The sequence below is a fragment of the Cetorhinus maximus genome, chromosome 2 (assembly GCF_964194155.1).
Source record: "Cetorhinus maximus chromosome 2, sCetMax3.hap1.1, whole genome shotgun sequence".
Classification (NCBI taxonomy): Eukaryota; Metazoa; Chordata; class Chondrichthyes; order Lamniformes; family Cetorhinidae; genus Cetorhinus; species Cetorhinus maximus.
Genome location: NC_135880.1, coordinates 34,888,553 through 34,903,214, shown reverse-complemented (window position 1 = coordinate 34,903,214; position 14,662 = coordinate 34,888,553). Strand labels below are relative to the sequence as shown.

The 14,662-nt window shown below is 46.4% G+C and overlaps 1 non-coding gene across 1 annotated transcript; it reads left to right on the top strand.

The window, feature by feature from the left end:
• The first annotated feature begins 8,577 nt into the window (after positions 1-8,577).
• Positions 8,578-8,690, top strand: LOC144671899 (U5 spliceosomal RNA). Its single transcript, XR_013574040.1, has one exon. It is a non-coding gene; the product is annotated as a U5 spliceosomal RNA (small nuclear RNA).
• The last annotated feature ends 5,972 nt before the right edge of the window (positions 8,691-14,662 follow it).

The window sequence follows — 14,662 nt, the reverse complement described above, 5'->3', positions numbered from 1 at the left end:
TTTACCCCTAACTCTCAGCTTTCTGTCTTGCAGCCAGCCAGTAATCCACTCTGCTTACTTATCCCTGACTCCGTAGGCTCTAACCTTATTCATTAGACTATTATGTGGTACTTCATTGAAGATCTTTAGAAAATCTAAATAAATTACATCTACTATGTTACGCTTATCTATTCTTCCTGTTACCTCTTTAAATAATTTAATGGTCTGAATTTTGCGCTCGTCGGGTGTGTGTGATTGGCAGGCCCGGGAGTGCACGGGAAACCATTCCCCAACTGCAATTTCACACTGGCTGGCCATTTAACGGCCAGTGTGAAATGTGCTCTGAGAAAGGCTCAGGACTGCCGGTTGGGCCGAGAGGATGGCGGGCGCCGACATCACCGCGGGTGCTGGTGAGCTCTTCCACTGAGCTCCCTGAAGGCAGGCAGATGTCTCAGGGACCTGCAGACCTCCAAATAATAAAAGAAAGCACAAAAATGCTGCAAAAAAGTGTCCATGCAGCACAATCAAGCGCCTGAAAGCAGATCTCATAAAAAAAATAAACAGTCCCCAGATGTTTCCGTTTATTTTATTTCCTAACGGAGATTTCACCCGCCCTTGGATGAGGTTTCTTCAAAAACGTAAAGCCCGCCTGGCCGATTGGCCCATCCGACAAGTGTAAGGTTGGATGGGGCACGAAAAATCGATACAATTGGGCTCCTAATGAGCTTAATTGTCCACTTAATTGTCAGTGGTGCTCTTCTGACTTTTGCATGCACTCGCCGAGCGAAATATCGCATGAGTGTGTGATGACATCGGGATGCTCACCCGACATCGTTTCATCTGATTCTACACCCGTTCGGGTCGGGCGCACGCCTACCTGCGGGATGTAAAATTCCGGCCAATGAGTTTGTTTTGGGAAGATTTTCCATTTGAAATCCACACTGACTATTCATTACTATACTTTTAACAGATTAAACTCCATTTTACTCAAAATTTTGAATACTCTGACACCACTCCTGGGTCTAAGGAAGACTGGAAAATTATGGTCAATGCCGCTCTCCAATTTCCACTCTCACTTCCCTCAGTCTCCTTGGATGCATCCCATCTGGTCATGGTGCCTTATCAACTTTAAGAAAGCCTATCTAATACCTCCTCCTTATCAATTTTAAATGTTTTGAATGTCTGAATTTTTTTCTCGCTCACGGGATGTGGGCATCACTTGCTAAGGCAGCATTTATTGCCCATCCCTAATTGCCCTTGACAAGGTGGTGGTGTGGTGCCTTCTTGAAACTTTGCAGTCCATGTGGTGTAGATACACCCATAGTATGGTTAGGAAGCGAGTTCCAGATTTCGTACCAGCGACAGTGAAGGAAAAGCGATAAAGTCCCAAGTCAGGATGGTATGTGACTTGGAGGGAACTTGTGATGTTCCCATGCATCTGCCGCACCTGTCCTAGGTGGTAGAGGTCACGAGTTTGGAAGTTGTTGTTGAAGGAGCCTTGGTAAGTTGTTCATCTTTCACCAGCATGTTGCAGCATATGGCATGTTCACATTACTTTATACGTTCAAGAGGTTGTCAATGTTCTTTTAAATGAATAGACCTTTTAAATAAATAAACCTTGATAAAAACACTGGAAAGTAGCCTAATGTTTAAGCAAAATAACATTGCTTACGACCAAGAGAAATTAATGGATGAAATGAGGGAAAAAAAATCTGTGATGATTATTTAAGTACTTAAAGAATGTTTACAGGTAAATGTCAAATTGAACCTTAGGACTTACCTTAATAAACAATTTGACATAATTTTAGTAGATTTTGCCGGATTTCACCACCAAACACATATTAATGTTTCAGTTTCAATTTTACAATGATTATTCCAACATAATGAACAAAGTTTTGAGGCAAATTATTCAATTCAAAATTTCACCCGTCTTACCTGCCAGCTGAGAACAAGTACATTTTGAAGCATTTCACAAAATATGTCAATTTTATTGGTTTTTAAAAAAAAAAATTGTGGTGGAGTTAATCAGTAATTTTACAGACCTGTAATGCCACTGTGACTGTTTAACAGCTTTTTCACTCTAATCTGAAAAGCGGTATCAGGAATAGGTAAACCTGAGCGCAGGGGAAGTTTGTGTGAAGCTTTTCTCAGAACTCTGCTTGTGTCCAAGGTCAGCAACAACCACAAGCAAACAACAAAAAAAGAGACTACGAGATATATAGGGTGCAATGGGGTCAGGAGGTGTTGTGTCAACTCGCCTGTGCCTTCAATTCTTTTTTTTTTAAAAAAAGCAAAATCCCTTTCTGAAGGAACTTTGCTTGTACAAATTTTTAACATAAACCATGCAGTTCTTTTCTTTTTCATGGATTACTGATTTGCACTTGCAGCCAGGTGAATGTGTTAACTAATGCCAAAGACACATTTCTGTTTGAAACCAAATTGTATCATTCTGACTGCACAAGATCAAGGGAAAATGAAAGTGAAATTCTCCATCCTCCGCCCTGCGAAAAATGAGCCCTAAATTCAGAATGCCAAATGCCCGCTCCCATTTTAAAACCCTTAACTGAATTAACACCGAGGACGATATTTCTGTTGAGGAAACATGTGTGGAACACAAGTCACAAGCATGGCAGATATCAGATTATTTATGAATATTCTCTATTTGGACTTCCAGAAGGCATTAGATAAAATTCCGCACAACAGGTCCTGAGTAAAAATGAGAGGGCATGGAATTGGAGGTAACCTTGTGATATTGGTTGGTAATTGTTTGGGAGGTAAAGATAGGAAGTAGGGATAAAGGGTTCTCTGATTGACAGGGTATGTCGGGCAATGTTTCCCAGGGATCGGTACAGGACCTTCAGCTTAATGTGATATTAATCCACATCATTAATATCCTCGTATTAATGATGTGGATGAAGGAACAGAGGGTTATATATCCAAATTTGCAAATGATACTAATTTAGGAGGCACAGTAAGTTGTGTTTATAGGACTGGGAAGTTACAAAGGGATAGATTGGACAGGATTTAATTGGCCCAACAGGGGTCTCGTCCACCAGTCATAGAACCGGCAGGGAACCCCCATCAGTTCCATGGGGTGGCCCGATGGCATTACGTGCCCCTTAGGCATTTAAGTGGCCACTGTTAACCTTCCCCAGGATTCAGGAACCCAGTGATGGATGTTCCACCTGCCGAGGGCTGCCAGTCAGTCAGAGACCAGCAGCACTCCATTGCTCATTAACACCACCAAGAGTGGCACCACTGGTGCTGGCAATGCACCCACCAGAGGCTCAGGATCGCTGAGGGACCCCAGCACAAAGGCGAGTGAGGGCGGGATGGAGATCACAGTGTGGGGGTCATGGCAGAGGGGGTGTGCAGGGAACTGGAAAAATGGCAGGGTGGTGGCTTTCTGCAGTACCCCTCTCTAATGCTGGGCCCTTCAACTGGGCAAAGAGTGTCTGACTACGAGGGATAGTTATATTGATTTTGGAGGGAGAATAGCGCAGATTCACCATAATACCAGGACTTGAAACGTTAAATTATGTGGACAGGTTGCATACATCTGGCTTGTATTCCCTTTAGCTTAGAAGGTGGCCTGATCAAGGTATTTAAAATGATGAAGTAATTTAATGTGGTTGATACACATGAACTATTTCCTCTGGTGGTGGATCCTGGATAAGCGCGTAAAATTGTCATTAAAGCTTTGCTTTTAATGAATGAAATCAGAAGTACTTTTTTCCCCACAGCATTTTCAGGACTGAGATTGATAGATAAATTGATAGAAGTTAAGAGTAAGAATATGGAACAAAGGTGGATAAATGAGGTTGAAGCAGAGATCAGCCATGATCTAAAACTGGTGGAATATGCCCAAGGGGGGTGAATCCTGCTCCTAAGGGAGTGGTCTCTCTAGTTAGGTATACTTCGATGTTAATTAGAAAATCTGTAAACTGCCTAGATATATTAGTATTTTTATTTTCCTAAATCCCTCCCACTTGAAGGCTTTTACCCAGACCCCACACACTGTGAAAAGCAAGTAACAACAACAAGAAGAAAAAAAACAACTAAGTAAGCCTTAAAAACACAAGAATGGTCACCTTACTCCGATAAACAATTTATGATGAGGCGGCTGAGTGGTTAAGGTGACGAAGAATGGAAATGTTGCTTCCTTGCTTTAAAGTATATGAAAGTGTCTGGACTTCACTTTCATCCTGGTAAACGCCACAGTGGAAGGAAAATGCTGAGATCAGTGAGCACTTCCGGTGTGCTCCACCCCAATTACCCAGACATATTGCCTGCTCAGGGAAGTCCTAAATGGGGCCTAACTAAATTTATTGAGTGATGCTGAGCATTAGCGCTCTGACATTCAGTAATATAAAGCGAGGGGACAGTTGCAACTTGTCCTGCAACACTTAGCTCATGACCTATGTCATGAAAGTATAATAATTCTCATAATATTATTGTGATTTATTGTAAAAGTAGGTTAATAGACAGGTTTGGATAATGTGTGTGTGTGTGTGTGATTTAATTGAACTGGAGACAGCTGGTCTGGAGGCTTTGACTCATCAAAAGAAGCTAGGTTTGAAATGCTAAATACATAAACATGGCTGAAGTTTTAGAATGTGAGGTGAGGAGGATTTGCATTTTTAGATAAATCAGGGTAGTTTGAATTTCAAAGAGATGGTAGGGTGTTACACCTAGTCAGAGAAGCTAGGCCAAGCAGTGTGTTTATTTTTCCCAAAGGTTACTGAAATATTAGCACCATGCAGTGATTTATATTATGAGAAAAGTAAAGTTCCAAAAACATATGGAAACAATGGAATTTGCATTAAAAGGGAGAAAAATGTATAAAGGGAAATGAGGCCATGAGTCAGGGAAGGCACTGTAAAATCTATCAGAAGTGCGAAAATCCTCCAGTATTTGTGCATTAAGGCTGCTGTCTACAGAAACAGAAGCTGGGAAAAGCCCACTTTGAATTCTACTGTCCAGGGTATTGTGGTGACTTGCCTGGACCTGTTTAAAATCTATTTGCTTCTTACTGTTGCCTTAACAGGGGTGTAACTGGAAGCCAAATTAATTAGAGGTTTGAGGAGGTATTATAGTAGTAATTTGTAGAGCTATGTATGTGCTTGAAATCTTTTCTTTTGTTAATAAATGTTTAATTTAGTTTTCTAAAAAATCTCTGAAGCCTGGTCGGACTTATTACTACTGAATTCAGGGCACGCATCTCAAAATAAAAAAAAATTGCAAAATTGTGACCGCGTGATGAAGTTTCCCTCGTGGATTTGATCTGCCTGACACACATCGTCTGTCGCGTCATAACACCCGAGTTGTGCCCATGGGGGAGGTGCAGTTGGAAGGTGGTACTAACTGGAAAATGTGATGCTCCCTCACAGAAGGGACTGAACACTGAAGGGCAGAATAATCCTTCCTGTGGCAACTACAGAGATGTCAGGACAGTTACAGATACAAATAAAATTACAAAAAATAAACATAAAATGTCAATAAAAATACATAGTTAACATTTCCCTTTAAAGCCAATGACACAGTAATCTTTTTCTTATGCTACATTTATGCCACCTTAACCACAGCAAAATGATAGCACATTAATATTTTCCACAGGTGTAATTCTTTTGAAAAAGAGATTCACGAGAGACGTTCACATCATTGTGTAGTCTTTGGCCAGGATTTTCCATGCCCACCGGCGTTGGGCATGTTTGGTGGCGTGAGCAGACAATACGTTGCGATTGGTTTCACAACGGCCTGAAACCAGTTCGCGATTGTCCGCTCAGCCTGCCGACAGTGGGCCGTGTTCTCCACCATCAGATGTCAGGAACCACATTTTATACATTAGCATATCATTATTATGTCAGCCTGCCGGAATTGTCCCCCCACCAACCCCCCCATGCTGGATTGTCCGCCCATGTTGGGGGAAAACATGCCAATGTGTTTCACAACAGCACACAAGTGACGTGCACTTGATGGGCTGCATTTCGCTTGGGACTTGAAGGTTTGCTTGCCCACCTTGCTTCAGGCAGCACTCGCAGTCATCAGCACCAGGCTTCACAGACAGCACCACATCACTTTCAGGGGGGATCACGGCAGGTCTCTACCTACCAGGTCAGCCATATGTGGGTGGTTTTTCAATGGCTGCAGGGATAGGGCTTGCTTGGGGAAGGGGGAGGAGTGGCCTCAGGCAAGGGAAGAGGCTGCAGGACCAGGGCCATACTGGGGAAGGAGGGTATCCCAGGGTGTGTGTGGGGGGCACATGTTGATTTGTGCAAGTGGCCTCAAAATGGTGATGCCTGAGGAGGCAGTCTCCAGAGGAGATGAGGCCAGATGGAGATGTGAGGGTATGTGTGCGAGAATGGGTGATGATGTCCCTTAAGCTGGCAGTGAGTGAGATGACAGTGAATGTGTGATGGGCTTGAGTGTGTGTGTTTAGAGTGATGAGGTGGTTACCATACCCTGGCTGCACAGGTGAGATCATTCACCCTCTATCTGCATTGGATGGCCAACCTCTTCTGTGCAGCATTGGCACTGATCACCACTGCCATTGCCTACCAAGCCGGAGTGGTAATGTAGCTGCCCCTCCTGTGGCCGGAGCACTGGTAGAGGACATCACAGTGTGCCTCCACGGCTTCTAAAGGGCGCTTGAGGGCTGCAGTCTTCTTGCTGTTCAGGGCCATGTCTTCTTTGCTGCAGTGCTGGTCTGGAAGCAGTGAGTGCGGCTGTACTTTAAATGTGGTGTCTGGCGTGATGAAGCGGCGAGGTGATGGCGTGGTGGGCGAATTGGAGCCCACCCGCCATGGAAACAGCAGGTTTCTCAGGAACGCATAAATAATGTGGTGGGTTTTGGGACGATACGGTGTGAAAACCTGCTATCGTAGCCGGCAGGTAAAAACGTCGCTTTACCGGCCCACTATTGCACTGAGTGCAAATCTGGGACAATTCCGCACTTTAATTTTGTACATTCTGTCCTATTGTGAACCTTGGAAAATAGTGGCCAATGGGGCGGAAGATCAAATGAACAATCCTCTCCAAAGATTCAGGGAGGGGCTATCATTACATGGAGGTGTAACAGGATGAATTTTGTTATATTTTCTGAACGCAAATTCTTCTCCCCTCTGACGCAATTGTTTTTAACCATGTTATGAAATCTGGTCTAGTTTCACCAGAAGGGCAAAAGACTAGAATGTTTAACTGTCAAATTCCTCTTCTACCCCTCCCACCCCATTCAGATCCTCACAGAACCAGAAGGCTATAACCACATAGCCTGTCAGAAAGGCCCAAGTCGGTAAATGTGTGAGTGGAAGATACTGTCTGTTGTGCAGTGCAGTGCACATCCTGTGCGCAGTTCCTGCTTTGTGTTAACTGAATAGCGCGAGCTGCCGTGTTCACAGACAGGCTCACGGCTGAGAAGAGGGTGTTCCAATTATTCTATGGGCAGGATTTTGAGGTTGGTGGGCAGGCACGGGTGGCAGGCCCGAGAGCAGCCGGGAAACGGCCCACCACCGTCTGCGATAGGCCCCGACCGTGGTTTCAAGCTGATGGGCCAATTAAGGCCCGCCCAGCGTGAAACATGGATCCTAAATGGTTGGGAAGGGGTGGGCGGGGCAAGCCCCTGTTGGCCGCCGGGTCCAGTGGTGACCCGGCGGCCGGTTTAAAAATGGCCCGGGCAGCCCCTGGAGAAAGCTGCCACGGAAGAATGTCTCCTCTGCGTCTTCAACATTCAACTGATGGAGTCGAGGGTGGCTGGACACGGCAGGCAGGAGGGCAGGTCGGGTGGGCATTCGGCACGCCCCCTGCTTTTCGGATGAGCATCTCACGGCCCTCCTGGAGGAGGTGGCTGCCGGGAGGGACTCCCTTGTCCCCAGAGATGGGAGGCGGAGGCCACCATACCTCACAAAGAGGGTATGGGAGGATGTTGCGGTGCTGGTTGCAGCCATGACGTCGTGCGGTGCACATGGGTGCAGTGCCGGAAGAGGATCAATGACCTGCTGCGCTCAGAAAGGATGAGTACCATGTTGGCATGGGTCAGTATGCAGAAGTGTTAAGGTGTGGCCATCCCCATCCCCCCCGTGGACCTCAGGGGCACTAGAGTCTGAGTGCCAACTGTCAATGACACCGGAGCTGGCCGAGGGGGTGAGCCCTGGCTGCTTGGACTGAGGGCCTTGTGGTTCGAGGACCATGACTGAGGTGTGCCCTCGAGGTGTTCCTCAGCTGGGGTTGGCCAGGCTGCAATGGTGCTGCAGGTAGAGAGTGGACTAATCATGGAGTGGAATCCCTTCCTGTTGACGAAGGCACCCGGCTGACTCGCTAGCACCTTGATGGCCACATATGTATGGTCACTTGCACCCTGGATGCGGGGGAACCCAGCAATCGCTGAAAAGCCTCTGGCTCGCTCAGCCTGGCCGGCTTTGTCCGTACAGTAAAGAATAAAGGTCAGTACCCGCCTGAACAGAGCTTCTGTCACCAGCTTGATGCAACTGTGGACAGCTGATTGGGAGACTCCACACAGATCCCCCACTGACCCCTGGAAAGAGCTGGAGGCATAGAAGTTGAGGGCCACTGTGACCTTCAGAGCCACTGGCATGGGGTGTCACTCTCTGGTTTCTCTTCAGATTGTATAAATATGTCACCTTCTACTAAAGCTTTCTGTGGAGAGGAGCATTCAAAGTTTAAATTAATTTTTTGTTGCCCTGCTCTGGTAGAAAGAAAAATCACACATTTGGAGCTGATCTCAGGCCCAATCCGCTGACAGACGGAGGTCGTGGTCTCCCTTGAGAGGTGGAGCCTACTTCGACATTGCACCTCAGTCATATTGAGGCAGCTGCATCACCGCCTGTAAACCCTGGCAGCAGGATAGTGGCGTCTTCTGCAGCCCCTTCCACCTTGGACTTCCTGCTGGCCCTGCGCCCCTTGTGCCTATGCCTCTCCTCCCACAGGTCCCTCCTCCAGAAGCTGCTCTGGGACACCTGGCCTCCTCTCCCTTCCTCCCCTCTGTTCCTCCTCAGAGGAGGTGCCAGCAGTGGAGGCCACAGTCCCCATTACCAGGGTAATAGAGGGCTTTCTGCTACCTGGAAGGGTCCACATGGTCTGAATCCTCCGCAGGCCTTGCAGACACCAATAAATCCTGAAATGAAGCCTGGAAATGCTAAGAATGAAGCCCCGGACAGAGATGAAGCTGCCATATAAGCCACCAATAGCAAACTATCTACCAAACTCCTCACTACCCACATTGGCAAAACTGCTGAACCTTTTTATCCTGCCCATGGATGAGGTTTGTGAAATTGTCAGCCGTCCGCCTGCCTGTTTTGCCTGTGCGACGAATGTGAAATTGCACGGACAATGAAAAATTGACGTCAATTGACTTTTTAATGGCCTTAACTGGCCTCTTATTTAATGGCAGGTGCAGCTCCTGCATGTGACTACCGAGCAAAATATCGCACAAGCATGCGATGACATCAGGACTCTCACCCGACGTCATCGTGTGCTATTTTATGTTCGGGCGTGTGCCCGCACGCTGAGTGAAAAAGTCTGGCCAATATGTGCGAAATCTTAGTTCATATACTGCCCCCTTCCTCGGGTGACACCGTACCTGCTAGACATTCCGCCTGAACTTTTTCCACAAATCCACATGTCTTGCCTTACACGTATCAGCAAGGACTTGAGCTCCCAAACCACGCAGGTATCCTGAGCTGTGAACTGTTATACCTTCAAGCTGATGAACTGATTCAATTATAAGTTCCTTTCATGGAACTTATATTAAAAATATAACCCGAGAACGCTTAAATGGTTAATACAACTCCAGCTTCTTTCCCAGCCAGATGATGTGTAACGTGCAGTTGATAGATAACCCACCAACATTCAAGTACTTTCTAATCAAGAATACAGTACTTGGATCAGATGTGATATACAACTATCTGACAAAGCTTTGACAGTTGAGATAAAACAGCCGCATTATGGTGTCACCTACAGTTACATTATGTCGCTTTACACTATGATAAATTGATTTTTATACTTCTAACCTCACCTACAGAAATGGCATTTAAAAACGCAACCTTTTCTTCCCTCTCTGGTATAGCAACAGCGTTCTTTTCAGTAAATAATGCCAAAAGCAATCACAAACACAAAAGAGAAATGCAAAAAAAAAAACAGACAATTTATGGTGCTGTTGTAGGAGAAAGCTCCTTTGGTCACGAGGCTAGTGAGATTTGCTAGGTGTGGGTTTTCCACATCACTGAAAATATTTCTCGAGTGACTAAAGGGGCTGTTCATTTTAAGTTTCTCTTTTGTCTGTTTGTAATACCTTCACAATTATTCTCCTGATAAGTGAGGCCAGGTGGAAGGTTAAGTATGGGTTCAGGTCCTATACTTCACAGCTAGAAAGAAGAAAGACAAGAGGGGTCACTTAATTGCACTCTTAAGAATCAGGATAGCCAGTCAGCAGACCAGATTAATCAATTATGAGCATGTTGATGACAGGGATAACAATCAATAACAAAATTCTAACATGACTATAAACAAGTGCATACAAATCAAACTTGTATTTAAACACTTCTATATTAAATATTTCTTCTAATGGATATCCTTCACAGGTCAAGATCCTGGAACTCCCTCCCTTACAGCACTGTGGGTGTACCTACACCACATGGATTGCAGTGGTTCAAGAAGGTCAAGCTCACCACCACCTTCTCAAGGGCAATTAGCAATGGGCAATAAATGCTGGCCTAGCCAGCGAAGCCCACATCCCGTGAATGAATAAAAAAAATAAAATCATTTTCAGAAATATATTCTGAGAGGACACTTTTGATTTCGCATTGGTTTTTAACCTACTGCATGTGAAGTCTTCATGACTTGCAAAGTGCTTCCAGTCTATGACTAGTGTTTTCAGTGGATAAGGTAAAACTGGTATGACTTGTACCCATCTTTTGAGGATAAAAAGGATGCTTTATAGTAATTGTTCAGGATGACCTATGGCCAGGCAGACACTGGTCCTTTGTTAAATTCGCTGCATCAGGGTGTTAGGCCCCTTGAATATGTAAATTAGAGGCCTAACACCTATTAGAGGATCCTTTGAAATTAGTGACTGATCAGTTGGACAAGGGCTGGGGCCCACCCTGCTCATGGTTCTTCAACAGCCTACATCACCCTAACACCCCCATCCCCCACACCACCATCCCCCACACCCCCAACTCCCCATCCCCCAACTCCCATCCCCCACACCACTATCCCACACACCCCCATTCCCCACACCCCCAACACCCCAACCCCCCATCCTCCCCATCCCCCACATCCTCATCCCCCAACACCCCAACCCCCCATCCTCCCCACCCCCACACCCCCATCCCCCACACCCCAAACCCCCCATCCCCCACACCACCCCCACACCCCCATCTCCCACGCCCCCAGCCCCCCATTCCCCACACCACCAACCCCCACACACCCATTCCCCCATCCCACTATCCCACACACCCCCAACCCCCACACCACGAACCCCCACACACCCATTCCCCCAACCCACCATCCCCCACACCACCAACCCCCAAACCACCATCCCCACACCCGCAAGCCCCACACCACCAACCCCCACACACCCATTCCCCCAAACCACCAACCCCCAAACCACCATCCCCCACACCATCAACCCCACACCACCCACACTATTATCCCCTACACCCCCATCCTCCCACACCATAATCCCCCACACCCCCAATCCCCCAACAGCACCACCTTCCAACACCACCAACCCCCCAACACCACCATCCCCCAACACCACCATCCCCCAACACCACCAACCCCCCAACACCACCAACCCCCCAACACCACCAACACCCCCAACACCACCAACCCCCCAACACCACCATCCCCCAACACGACCAACACCCCAACACCACCAACACCACCATCCCCCCAACACCACCAACACCCCAACACCACCAACCCCCAACACCACCAACTCCCCAACACCACCATCCCCCCAACACCACCAACCCCCCAACACCACCAACCCCCCAACACCACCAACCCCCCAACACCACCAACCCCCTCAACACCACCAACCCCCCAACACCACCAACCCCCCCAACACCACCACCCCCCAACACCACCAACCCCCCAACACCACCATCCCCCCAACACCACCATCCCCCCAACACCACCATCCCCCCAACACCACCAACACCCCAACACCACCAACCCCCCCAACACCACCAACCCCCAACACCACCAACCCCCAACACCACCACCCCCCCAACACCACCAACCCCCTAACACCACCAACCCCCCCAACACCACCAACACCCCAACACCACCAACCCCCCAACACCACCAACCCCCCAACACCACCAACACCCCAACACCACCACACCATCCACTGGCCCTACACCCTCCCCACCACACCCCCAACCACTCCCCAACACCGGCCCTGGCAACTGCCAATGACAGATATGTTTTTAAACATATATGCTTTTAAAAAAACACCAACATGGAGCCAGGAAAAGCAACAATGCTCCCTGATTCCACAGGAGTTGCAAGCTAAGAATTGTAAACCTAGAATTCATAAACTATCTCTTGTGGTCAAGGTGCCCTGGCATTCCACGACACCCTTCAAATTGGCACTGATGATAACAGTTGGAATTTATAATCCGGGTTACCGCTGCACTTGCCAGACTCATTATATTTGCTTTATAACATCCCAGGCACAGAACTGGTGGGTCAGAATGGTTTGTTAGGTGTTGGAATGATTCCCAATGTCTCAGGAGCAATAGCCAACATGTACAAAGGCATCTGGGAACCATGTAAGAGTGAGGATATTTTATGCTAGCAGAAAGGTTGTCACTCTACAAACCCAGGTAGGCCATGTATAATGTTGTCATCAAATCACAGTGTTAAACCTCTGTTTGTGATCATGACATGTGTTGGCTAATGTATTTAACAGAAATCTAAGGTAAGAGCAAATGCAACAAGGCTTACAATCCAGGGTCTGATTTCCAATATGCGTTCCTCAGGCTTCCACAGTAATTTACTGCTTGTGGCATAAGTTAAAAGGTAAAAATCAGCTGAAATGATGTTAATTTGAAAAATTGGCAATTAGTAGTGGGATGTTTGATCTTTGGTAATAAATGTGCTGTGTAGCAGTAAAATGAAGCAAATAAATAGACAAGGTTCTCATGCCACATTTCATGAAGGATAAAAATGGTACTTTGTGATTCAACAATTTATGAAAGGAAAATAAAGCAGTTCTGGGTCTGCGGTGAAAATACCAACATGCTTACTGCAACAGGAAAAGCTCCCAAAGGCTATGCCAATCAGTGTTGCTTGGATACCAAGTTACCAAGTGCAATTGAAATGGGGAACTCTGTAACACCACAGTATCCTTTCACTTCTGGAATCAAATGCAGCTCAGATTTATGAAGATTTCTGTTGATCGCCAGGGTCTTGCATGAAATAGATCTCACACACATCTCAACCTAGGCCCTGATTAGTACCAATATCATTCGAGTTAGCAAATCTCACTCAGAAAATACATAAAAATGTGGTAAATGAAAAACGTCACATTGGTGTAGCAAGGGGTGGGCTTCTGAGGCTGAAGTTAACTCACCAAGAAAATCACCAAGGCTCCTTAGTCAGCACCTTCCAAACCCACGATCACTACCATCTAGAAGGACAAGGGCAGCAGATACCTGGAAGTTCCCCTCCAAGCCACTCACCATCCTGACTTGGAAATATATCGCTGTTCCTTCACTGTCGCTGGGTCAAAATCCTGGAACTCCCTCTCTAACAGCACTGTGGGTGTACCTACACCACATGGACTGCAGCGGTTCAAGAAGGCAGCTCACCACCACCTTCTCAAGGGCAATTAGGGATGGGCAATAAATGCAGGCTCAGCCAGTGAAGCCCACATCCCATGAATGAATTTTTAAAAAGGGGATTATTGTAGTAGGGCATACAGGGAACAGGATCAGGCTCATTATATCTGAAATGATCGAAGCTAAAACCAAGTGACAAAATTGAAAGAAACAATGTTCATGGAAATTATGACCCTGAGACGCATTTTATTTTGGAATGGTGTCTGATGTCGCCACACTTTAAGGTATTCCAATGATGGCTCACGTTAGAAGTACTCAGTGCTGTAGTATGGAGGCCAACATTTTAGTGTTATGAAAGAGCTACCGAGCACATCCATTAACTCATCATGTGGTCGACCATCAGATTTGAATTCTGGGCAGGTTTTAGTGGATGGCTGAGCAGGTTTCCTGAATTCTCCCTGCGGTCCTCATAGAAGAGGTGAGGGTGAGGAGGGAGGTCTTATTTCCAACCAGTGGGATGAAGATTTCTAAGCATGATGTACACCAGGCCAGAAGAGAGATCGCTGATCTTCCAGTTCTGATAAAAGGTCATCGACCTGAAATGTTAACTGTTTTTCTCTCTCCACAGATTCTGCCAGACCCACCGAGTGTTTCCAGCATTTTCTGCTTTTATTTCAGATTTCCAGCATCCATAGTATATCACTTCTGTTTGAGTGCATTTCATAGTCTTGCAACTCTGTGTAAAAACATTTCCACTGCTCTATGTCCAAAATCTCTTGTAATTTTTATGTCTGTTATGTCATCCACTGCATATAAATAAGCAGATGTGATGAAGATAAACTTGGTTTGAATACAAATATCACATTACAAAGTCA